General features: G+C 44.0%; 1 long non-coding RNA gene across 1 annotated transcript in view; it reads right to left on the minus strand.

The window, feature by feature from the left end:
* LOC123589149 overlaps positions 1-9092 on the minus strand; it is a 33577-nt gene extending 24485 nt beyond the window's left edge. The window contains exon 1 of the long non-coding RNA XR_006708190.1: positions 8462-9092. This is a non-coding gene — a long non-coding RNA (uncharacterized LOC123589149). The remainder of the gene's footprint in view (positions 1-8461) is intronic.
* Positions 9093-9911: the final 819 nt, after the last annotated feature.

The following is a 9911-nucleotide window of genomic DNA, read 5'->3' on the forward strand; positions in this document are numbered from 1 at the left end:
GGATCTCAATATTCTCAACTGTGAGATCTGGGAGTTGTTCTAGGTGACACTTGAAGTTCTCATCAACTTACATAGTTTTTGATGCTGGGTGAATTTTGTTGAGAGGAAAGGGGAAAGAAAGGACTGCATTCATTCTCATATCTTCACATGTGTCTAGTATCCATTCATCTTCTCCCTTCTTAGCGTAACGAATTTGAGCAATCTGAGCTCAACAGAGTTAGGGAACTTGGTTATTTGGACCGATCCTCTCTTTGAAAACAACTAAAAGCTGAATTTTTAAAAATTCCTTAAAAACACCAAAGAGCCTGACAAGGTTGTGTAAAATTACTAGGCAAATCAGGAACTGAGAGAAATAAGCAGAATACTGAAGCCACGCTTGCCTGTCCAGGGAATTGATTTATTATTGGCCTAGATCCCTAAAGATAAGGATGTTCCCAGTGACTGAGAATTTGATGACATAATTTATCTTCATCCAATGGATGGGACAGTGACCTTAAGAACACGGTCCATCTCTACAGTGAATTCCTTATTTAATATTAGTTGTGTTCAAGGATTGGATGTTCTGTCTGGAACAAAAACTGTCATTATGTAAGAGAGCTCAAGCTGAGCTTTTAGATCATTAAACTACTTGACATGACTCTAAGTTCTTATTTCACAGCCAGAAATTCTTAAACCATATTCCTAGGCCTTCCATAGGTTCTGGAAAAGATGTGCAATTTCGCTGGGCAGGACCTCCCCCTCATTCTGCCACTTACTTTCCCAGTTGCTTTCATTTCTCCCAACTGTCAGGCATGTTGTGAAATTGAGTTTCAGTATCATTCTATTCCAATCCATCAGCTCAGATACTAATCATGAAACAGGTCAATGTGTTAGCTCCCAACAAAGCATTTCTGTTTTAGATTTGCCAAAATAGACTTCCAAAGGCATGTGCTTATAAGGATGATTGATGAGTCAACAAAACTTCAGTGGGGTCACTTTTAATTTGGACCTGGGAAAACTAACAAGCCCTTTGTATCTCCCAGTTGTCAACAGTGGCCCACATGAGTAGGAGGCATCACAGAAATAACTCCTGTTCAATCCAGGCCAACTCAAAGATTCCCCAGGTGTCGTGCTTATAGCTTGAGAATTATGGCAACCAGGATATAAGCAGTGCTGGAGGTAAATGTTCTCATTCTTTTGCTTTGTATTTCCAAAGTTCCCTTCACAACGTCCGTTACACGTGTGTCTGTGTGGCTTGGATGGTGACTGAGGCTCCATAAGGAGTGTTAATTGCAATGATGTAGAGAGAATAGTTGAGGCTTATGTATCCTAGTGGAAAAGCCTTTTCAGGCCTGTTCTCTGTTTTCTGCTCCTTCTCCTCAAAGGATTCCCTTTTAAGGTTTTTATTCTCTGGAGTGAGGCTGTTATTCCATTCTCTAATTCCCCAAGAGGCAGTCAAAATTAGGAGGGCTTCTGTCTCTATTGCTTTTCCTGGACTTACACATCTCCAATGTATAATTACAACTGCAACATAGTAGTAGTCTTTCCTGTAGTTTTCAGAAGCAAATTAAGCTATCAATAAACCTTCTAGATCAAGACGTTAGGAATGCATCTTTTACCCTAAATCAGTATACCTCCTATTCATGGGAATGATGTTTTGGGAAGCATACAGCCCCTCTATCACAACACACCTTTCACAACGAATATTGAGCTTTTACAACGTGCCAGGCACTATTCGAAGCCAGAGACACAGAAGTTAATAAAAACAAAGTATTTATCCCTTATCATTATCCAGCTGAGATAATACTCCCTGGCCAGTTTACTCTGTGAGCATGATCTTCGGCAAGACTCAAAGCACTGTGAATTACATTTATGTAGTAATTGGAGGATTTACATTGATTTCAACTGCAAAGGAAATGGCAATGTCCCTACCTTACTACCCACCCGCCATGACACCTAGCAAACACATACATTCTTTATACTACGTGGCTTAGGTGCTTTTCAAACCAGGACTCATGATACTGCTTATTTGTTTAAAAATAAACACTAAACATCAAAACATTAGCCGCAGTTTCAAGTAGCATACTCAATGCATATTTATTTTGTTACAGCGTTTGGAAAGTGAGAGAATTCTTTTTTGTGCCAAAATAGCAAAGAAAAATATGAAACACAATAAAGAGACTGGAGTCTAAGCTTTGACCTAAAGTGCTACACATTGACTCTGATTCTTTTTGCTTTCATATGCCACGAGAGGTTCTTTTTTTTTTTTTTTTTCTTTTCCTTTTGGCATTAAATTGACCTTATCTGTCAAACCCAAAGACTCAAGGCTGCAATACAGCATTATGCCTTTGTTCTCATAACCCTTTTACTATCTTATGTAGTTTTCAGGAAGCTAGACTTAAAAAACCAATCATAACACAGTGTCTCTTTCCACCAAAGATTTTTTCCTTCATTTTAAGAGTTTTTAAATATTTTGTAATGAATTCCAGCTGGGATGCACGTGGGTTGGGCAGTGGAACAAGGATCATTTAACTGGCTCTTGCTGAAGAGGAAGGAAAATCTTAATAGGAGAACGTATTTATTTAGGTTGCTTGCATTTAAGAGAAATGTCCTTTCCCCCCTTCCACTCAGATGGGCTGTTCATTAGCTAGGCTGAATCACAAAGCAGAAGCAGAAAGAGTCTGCTTGGAAGCTGCCACCTCTTCAACAAAAGCAGCCACGTACGTGAAGGGTTTAATTCGCTTCATGTGGTCCAGGGCTGAGTGGAGAAGGCAACGGGACATCTGGAACATAGATGAACATATTCCCTGATGGAGGCTGGGAGCAGTGCAATTCCTCTCTGATTAGCAATCTAAAACATGCACTCTCTTTGCACCGTTCATTCAGCCAGAGAGAGGCTGTTCCAGGTATGAACATCAAGATTCCACGGGGAATAAATAATTCAGCTGAGATGAAGGAGCCAATAAGAATTTCAGCTCAGAGCTCAAGGAAACTCCGAACCTAATATGTTGAGAATAAACATCTCCTATGATGGAGAACTTGTTTTGGCTCTAACCCTCTATTACCAACTGCTCTGAGGGCTCGGAACCTCTGATAGTGCTGGGAGAGAGGTTCATTCTTTTAAATTTCACCTTAACCCCTGCCAAGTGGTGTTATAGAACAAGCAGGAAAAAATGCTAACCCTTCCTCCACCATTTCTGTAACACTTCCATCTGGGTATCCATCTGGGAGAATTTCAGAAAGTCTGGAATGTGTAGACATTTCAGACACAAATTCCCACTTTCCTTTGCTCAATTAAAACTGAACATTGTTACTACTTACACTTTGTTCATTCTTGCAAGTAGCTTACTATGGTCACCTGGCCAAAATAATGACCCTGTCTTTCCTTACGCAGACTAGGCGAGTGACATCTACTGGAAATGAGATAAATTTATCCTAAGGTATCCTTGGAAACAACAGATTTGGAACAGAGGACTAAAAGTCAGAGATTGCTAACTGCATATCTTGTTTTCCTCCAAGGGCTTCAACTTTTTCTTCTCTTGCCTGCTCCTTCGGATACCCAACATTCCTATCAAGTATACCTTCCACTATCTTTTTAAAGGGCTAATTCCCAACTTTTCCATGAAAAAGTCCCTTGCCAATCTAACATAGTGACTTTCCTCCTGCCAAACCACCGAACAAATCATACATCGAACAAAATCTTCTTTGTTTCTCTCTCAAAGTACTATCACTATTGTGCACATCCAACGAGATATTTATTGAAAGGAGAATGTACATCAGACCTAGATGTTGCCCTTAAGGAGCTTGTAGTCCAGTGGAGAAGATAGCTATATTACAAGCTGAAAGTAGTAAGGAAAATAAAGAATGCAAATAAACTACTGTCCTTTACAGTGTCACTTTGGAGTGAGCAAAATCAGGGTAAACTTTGGGAAGAAGGTAAGGTGTGTGGAGAGCTGTGACGGATGAATGGCTTATGTGGCTCTAGAATTGGCAGAAAGGTCATTCCAGACATAGGAAACAACGCGGGCTCCAAATCTGAAGGAAGGAAAGTATGGATCATGTGTGAAAAGCATCAAATAGTTTCCTTTGATTACAGGGAGGTGATCAAGGAATATTTTATAAAATGGGGTTAAATAGGAAACGGGGGGGGGCACAAAATGGAGACCAAAGAGTTTACAAATTTGCATTGGGAAACACGGGAGGTTTCTGAGAAATTATATGCTTTCAGGAAACTGACCTGGGAACAGCATGTATGCTGAAATGGAGACGGTGGAGTTAGAGAATCCAGTTAGGAAGCAGTTGTATAGCTTAGAACAGAAGTAATGAGGTTGTGGCAGTGAATGGAGAGTTGACAGATTGTAAAAGTACAACTGGAACTCAGAAACTGATGAGAATTTGAACGAACCTGGAGGGCGGGAGAGGAGACACTGATAACTCCAAAGTGTTCAATTTGGAGGACTTGGAAAGCATTCACACATCGCAGTAGGGAATACAGGAGGAAGGAAAGAGAAAGGAAGAAAAGAACAATGAATTTCGTTGAGAACATGTTGAGTTAGAAGCGGAGGTGGTACATCATTGACATGTCCAGCATGCAATTGGTTTATGATGTTCCCGAACTCTGTGTAGATCAGGGGCAGAGTCACTAATGTAGAGATCATTGCTAGGGGCGCCTGGGTGGCGCAGTCGGTTAGGCGTCCGACTTCAGCCAGGTCACGATCTCGCGGTCTGTGAGTTCGAGCCCCGCGTCAGGCTCTGGGCTGATGGCTCAGAGCCTGGAGCCTGTTTCCGATTCTGTGTCTCCCTCTCTCTCTGCCCCTCCCCCGTTCATGCTCTGTCTCTCTCTGTCCCAAAAATAAATAAACGTTGAGATCATTGCTAAAAGCATAAAACTTGTTAAGGTAGAGAGCACTGTGAGAGAAAGGAGAGAGATAAGACAACTCAACTTTGGACACATTTACTGAAGGGGTAGGCTATGAAAAAAGACCCAGGGAACAAACAGAAAAAAAAAAAAATGCTCTGAAAGCAAGGAAGAAAGCCAGAAGAATACGCTATTATAGAAACTAACAATGGAAAAGTTTTGTTTGTTTGCTTGCTTGTTGTGGAAAAGTTTTAATAATAATAATAATAAAAAAAGACTTAGCTAACAATGTTGAATGCTGTAATGAGTTCTAGGAGAATTACAAAAAGTGGTCTTTGGATCTGGTGTGGCAAATTACTGACTTTTTAAGAAAGCCGTTTTTGAAGAAGCCAAGCATTTTAAAGGGTTAATGAGTAAGTTAGGGAGTGGGACAGAGAAAAGAGCCCTTGACTGGGAACCAGAGACCCTGAGTTCCAGCTTGGCCTTGCTGTTAAGCTGCTGTATGACCTCTTAACCTCTCTCGAGCTGTTTCTCAGTCTTCAAAATTCTATAAAATCTCTCCTGACTATCATTTCCAAAGATTCAAGTAAGCTAACTATGGACCTAAACTCTACAGAGATCCTGAGCTACCGATTTTTATCGGGTATATGCCAATTTCAATACTTGTAACTTGTGTAAAAGTGAGGCTCTAAGTGTTTCCTAATACAAAATAATTCAGACCATATTCTTCAAGTATCTGCTTCAAGGAAACCTTCCTCCAGCCTCCTCCCATCCCCAGTCCTTTACTTTTAAAAACTAAGCTAAGATAGTGTCTCTAGTTTATCCAGCAACTTGTCCTATTGCCTAAAATCAGGGGGTGCCCCCCAAAAGCCTTTTTTGTTTGTTGAAGTCTATTGGGTAGTATTAACAATCAATCCCCAAATCATGGCTTTCCAGCCACGTGTGATCATATACTTGTACAAGGGCATTTTCTGAAACTCAATGTCTCATATCACAAAATCAAACCAGAAATATGTTATTCAAGAAGAACCCAGATGCACTGAAGAAAGAACATTTGCTTTATCTGGGGGCTTTTAATCTATCAGGATCCTATAGCAATACAAACTCAGAATCACTGAAATGTTAAGTACTATAAAGCTTTTAGTGGGTTCAAGCACATAGTTTCGTAATATATTCGAAGTTAGTGTAGGTGTGAAGTAGTTCGATTGAATCTTGCAATTAAAGTTAAAAAACAATGCTTTGTTTTAACACACACACACACACACACACACACACACACACACGCACACGTGCGCGCGAGGATAGGATAACTTTCTCTTGTTGAGACACCAGTAAATTTTCCTGGAGTTCTCATCCCTTGCCTTTCTTTCCTCCAGAGAGGTTGGCCTGTTCTTTCTCAAGAATTCTTGTTTTAATTCCAAATGGATATTATAGAAAATAAAGGGGAAAAAATATAAGTTTGTTTTTGAAAGAACATATAACTCAGCTCCAAATTCGGTGGAGAAAAGGAGGAAAAAAAAGGACAGTTAGCATCTTTTGTGCACCTGTTATATGCCCAACATGTTCATGTACATTATCTTGCTCAAGCCTGACAATGAGACTTTGCAGTAAATTTAGCTTTGGTGTTAGAGATAAGAAAAATGAGGCTCAGGGAGGGTTAAGCTATCCTCTCAAGGTCAAATGGCAAGTTATAAAACTAGGATCGAAACAAGAGCTGAAACAAGACTCCAAAGCTCAAGCATGTTCTACTTTACCATGCAGTTCAGCCTAGTGAAAAATTCACTCTTGAAAAGGTCTTAGCATTTGAGGCATAAAAGAGTATTTGTTACAATTCACTGGAACCTCCAAATTCTGTTGTATCTGCACTGAGTCCGATCGAAAAAAAAAAATTAAACAAAACAAAAACATCCCAAAACATCACACACACTCTTAGTTCCCCTCCCAACTGAAATTCAGTAGGGAGGACAGTTCCTGAGTCATGTTCACAGAAAGCTGTCCTTGGATTCTGTTATTGAGCTCACACCCCCATTCCTGACTTCCCAAGTGGCACCGAGAAAGAGAAGAGGAAATGTAAGAAAAGTATAAGATGGGATCCTCTGACACCGTGGTGGAAATTAGCACATTTCCCAGAAGACCAAGATAAAAATGCATGTGAGAAGAACAAGGGAAGCAAACAGATGGGGCAATAAAATGGAGGCGGAATGAGCTCATCAGGATTTCCAGCACACGGTTTAAGTCCATACTGGGCTCTCAGCTGACCTGGGAGCCAGGAGACATAGTGAATGAGTGGGTGGTTACTATGCTGCAGCATCAGTTACACGAAGAGATTAGGTGGAGCTGATTCACTGCAGCAGGATCGGCACGACTTTTCAAGTGGAGGAAAATCTGTGGGCCCTGGTCTCAGCCACTCGCATAACCATCCTTATGGACAGCATGAGTCACACGTGTGGGATCCTGCAGGTAGACAGTATTGTGCCGTGAGTAAACCAAGGGCAAGCTTTCACGTTGCCAAGAGCAGGTCTCAACCACAGCCACGGCACATCTTTGTGTGAAGGTTTATCCACCGGATACGCAAACACCCCGCCTTCCCATACTCCTCCTGGGCTACAGGTGGTTCGTAACACAAACAGAAAGGACAAGGCTCCGGAACGTTCGTCACACCGAACAGTGATTCTTTTCCAAACTATCAGACCCCAGAAGGGTCTTTGGAAGAGTCTAGTCTAAGCTCCTTACCTGATACACAGCAAACTGAGGTCCAGGGAAGAGGAATGACTTGCCCCAAACCACTCAGCTAGTGACAGAGTGGGCATGAGGACTCAGTTCCCCCGTTCCTAAGCCAGCAGACTCTCTGCTGCACCAGCAAGCCAAAGTCAAACCCTAAATAGCATATACCCTGTGAACTAAGCCCTCTAATTATACTGCCTCCAAAGGAAATAACATCTTAAATGCCTGGGTCTCTCTCCCCAGGCTTTGGCAATTTCACTGACAATTTCCCGTACTGGAATCTCTTTTGAGAACTTTAAGAGTAATTATTTTCGGATATATGCTTTGTTATTTTTATGCCTTCTTACACACTGCTTTCTTTGTTCATGAGAAAATTAGGATTCTGGAAATACACTTGACTTTATTTAATTATTAAAGGAACAAGCATCCATTTCAAGTAGTTGCGAACGTAAATGTCATCGGTGTGCGTCAAGAATAGATGTATGGGAACAATATAGGCTATATTACTCTATTTTGACATCCAATTAAGATCCACTTTGGTCTCAGGAAAAATCATCAAACCTATGGAGTGAAAACTGAAGAGCGAAATCCTTACCTGGATCATTCTGAACATGTCTGGATTTGGTGCCTTTATGGAATCATCTAAAACGTAACATTTTTTAACATGTTTTGCAACCTGACTGCCTTCATTATTGCAGCCCGTGTATATGTGGGCTCCATGGAACTTTGGGGGTTTTCAAGGAGCTGATGTAAGGATGTAGAAGGAATGAGCCCGTTCAAGGTCATGCTTACTAGGTGAAGCTGATGCCTCCTGGTGACCCCTACCAGCAGCAGCATAAGCCCATTACCCAGTCTCCCTCCTCCCCACCTCATACCTTTTTTACAAACTTATATTCTTACCTGAGCCATCATCACTTCCATTGTCCTCTGCTTTGGGTGTTGTGGAGAACAGATTTTCTGGCTCTGATGTTTATCCATGAAGAGATTTCCACGAATAGAACTTTCCTCGTAATTTAGTAACATTGTCCTTGAAAACCCCGCGACTATTTACATAACAGAAGCTATTGTTTGAAGTGCAAAGCAGGTCAAAATTTGGTTTCTGGAGATTAATCACTGCGGTCTGTTTTATATTATCATAATAATTTCATTTATTTTGATACAATTTGTTTTCAGCATCAACCTCAGCTTCTGTGCACAAGTGACAAATCCATTTGTTTCTGGTATAATGGATAATGTGATTAATGACCTTGCAACAGGATTTCTTAAAAACACGGAGGAAAAAAAAAGTTTCCATTTATAATGTGCAGTAAACCAGCTCAGTCTGTAGCTGTGCCTCAAAAATCCCTCTGAACTTGTTTGCACGCCACAGCCAAGATTTTCAAACAAATTTGCTCCTGCCTTTTGGGGTTTCTGTCCAAAGCTGTGCTCTCCAAGAACGAGCGGACAGCGGCGTCAAATTGGGAAAGTGGATCTACGGGCAGCCCGCTCGCAAGGGTGGGGCCCCGGTATACTACGCGGTGCCATCTCCGTGGCCGCGCTCCGACGATGCCAAGGAGCCCAGGCCTCACTGAGTAAGGTCACACCACCTGCTGGGCTGTCGCCAGGCCCGCACGCGACGGCTCTGCGGGCGGCCTCGTGACTCCGGCCCCCGCGCCGGGCCCCCCTGTGGGGGCCGCGCGCGCGCGAGGGTGTGCGGGCGCCCCCTCCGCGCAGTCGGCATCCGGCGCGCGTTTCCGGTGCCCGCGGACCTGAGAAGTCTTCCGCAGGCGGCGGGTGGGAGTGGGGACCGGGAGGGTGGACGTGTACGGGGGCGACCGTCATGCGTCTCCTTCCCGCCTTCGCGTGACGCGGGCGCGGGCGCGGCGGCCCGCACCGGGAAGCCCACGAGGCCCGCGGGGGAGGAGGGGTCTCTCGACGGCAGCCTTGGGTTCGAGTTCCTCCTTGGGCTCCTCCTCACTGTCCTCACTTGGGAGGCGGGGGTCCCTCCCCACGGGGGGCGGCGGTGGCCGCTGAGCGAGGCCTCGCGCCGCGCCGGAAGCCCAGAAGGCGCCCCGGGGAAGCTCCCGGCTTCTCTTCAGCCCGCGACGCCTGCGTCCTCGGGTGGGTCCTCGGGGCGCCTGGACACGCCGGCCAAGGCTCGCGAAGGCACTCAAGTGTTTTTCCCCCCTTTTCCCTCAGTTCTTCCTTGCTGGGGGCCCCGGGACCCCGCGCTCGCGCCCCCGGCTCGGCCCCACAGGCCCGCCCGCCAGCCGCGAGAAGGCGCCCCCGCCCCGCCCCCTCGCTGACGTGCGCCCAGCCGGGCCAATCAGAGCTCGCGGCGCTGCGCCCCACGCGCCAGGGCCTTCTCCCC

Source organism: Leopardus geoffroyi, chromosome E3, assembly GCF_018350155.1.
Source record: "Leopardus geoffroyi isolate Oge1 chromosome E3, O.geoffroyi_Oge1_pat1.0, whole genome shotgun sequence".
Taxonomy (NCBI): Eukaryota; Metazoa; Chordata; class Mammalia; order Carnivora; family Felidae; genus Leopardus; species Leopardus geoffroyi.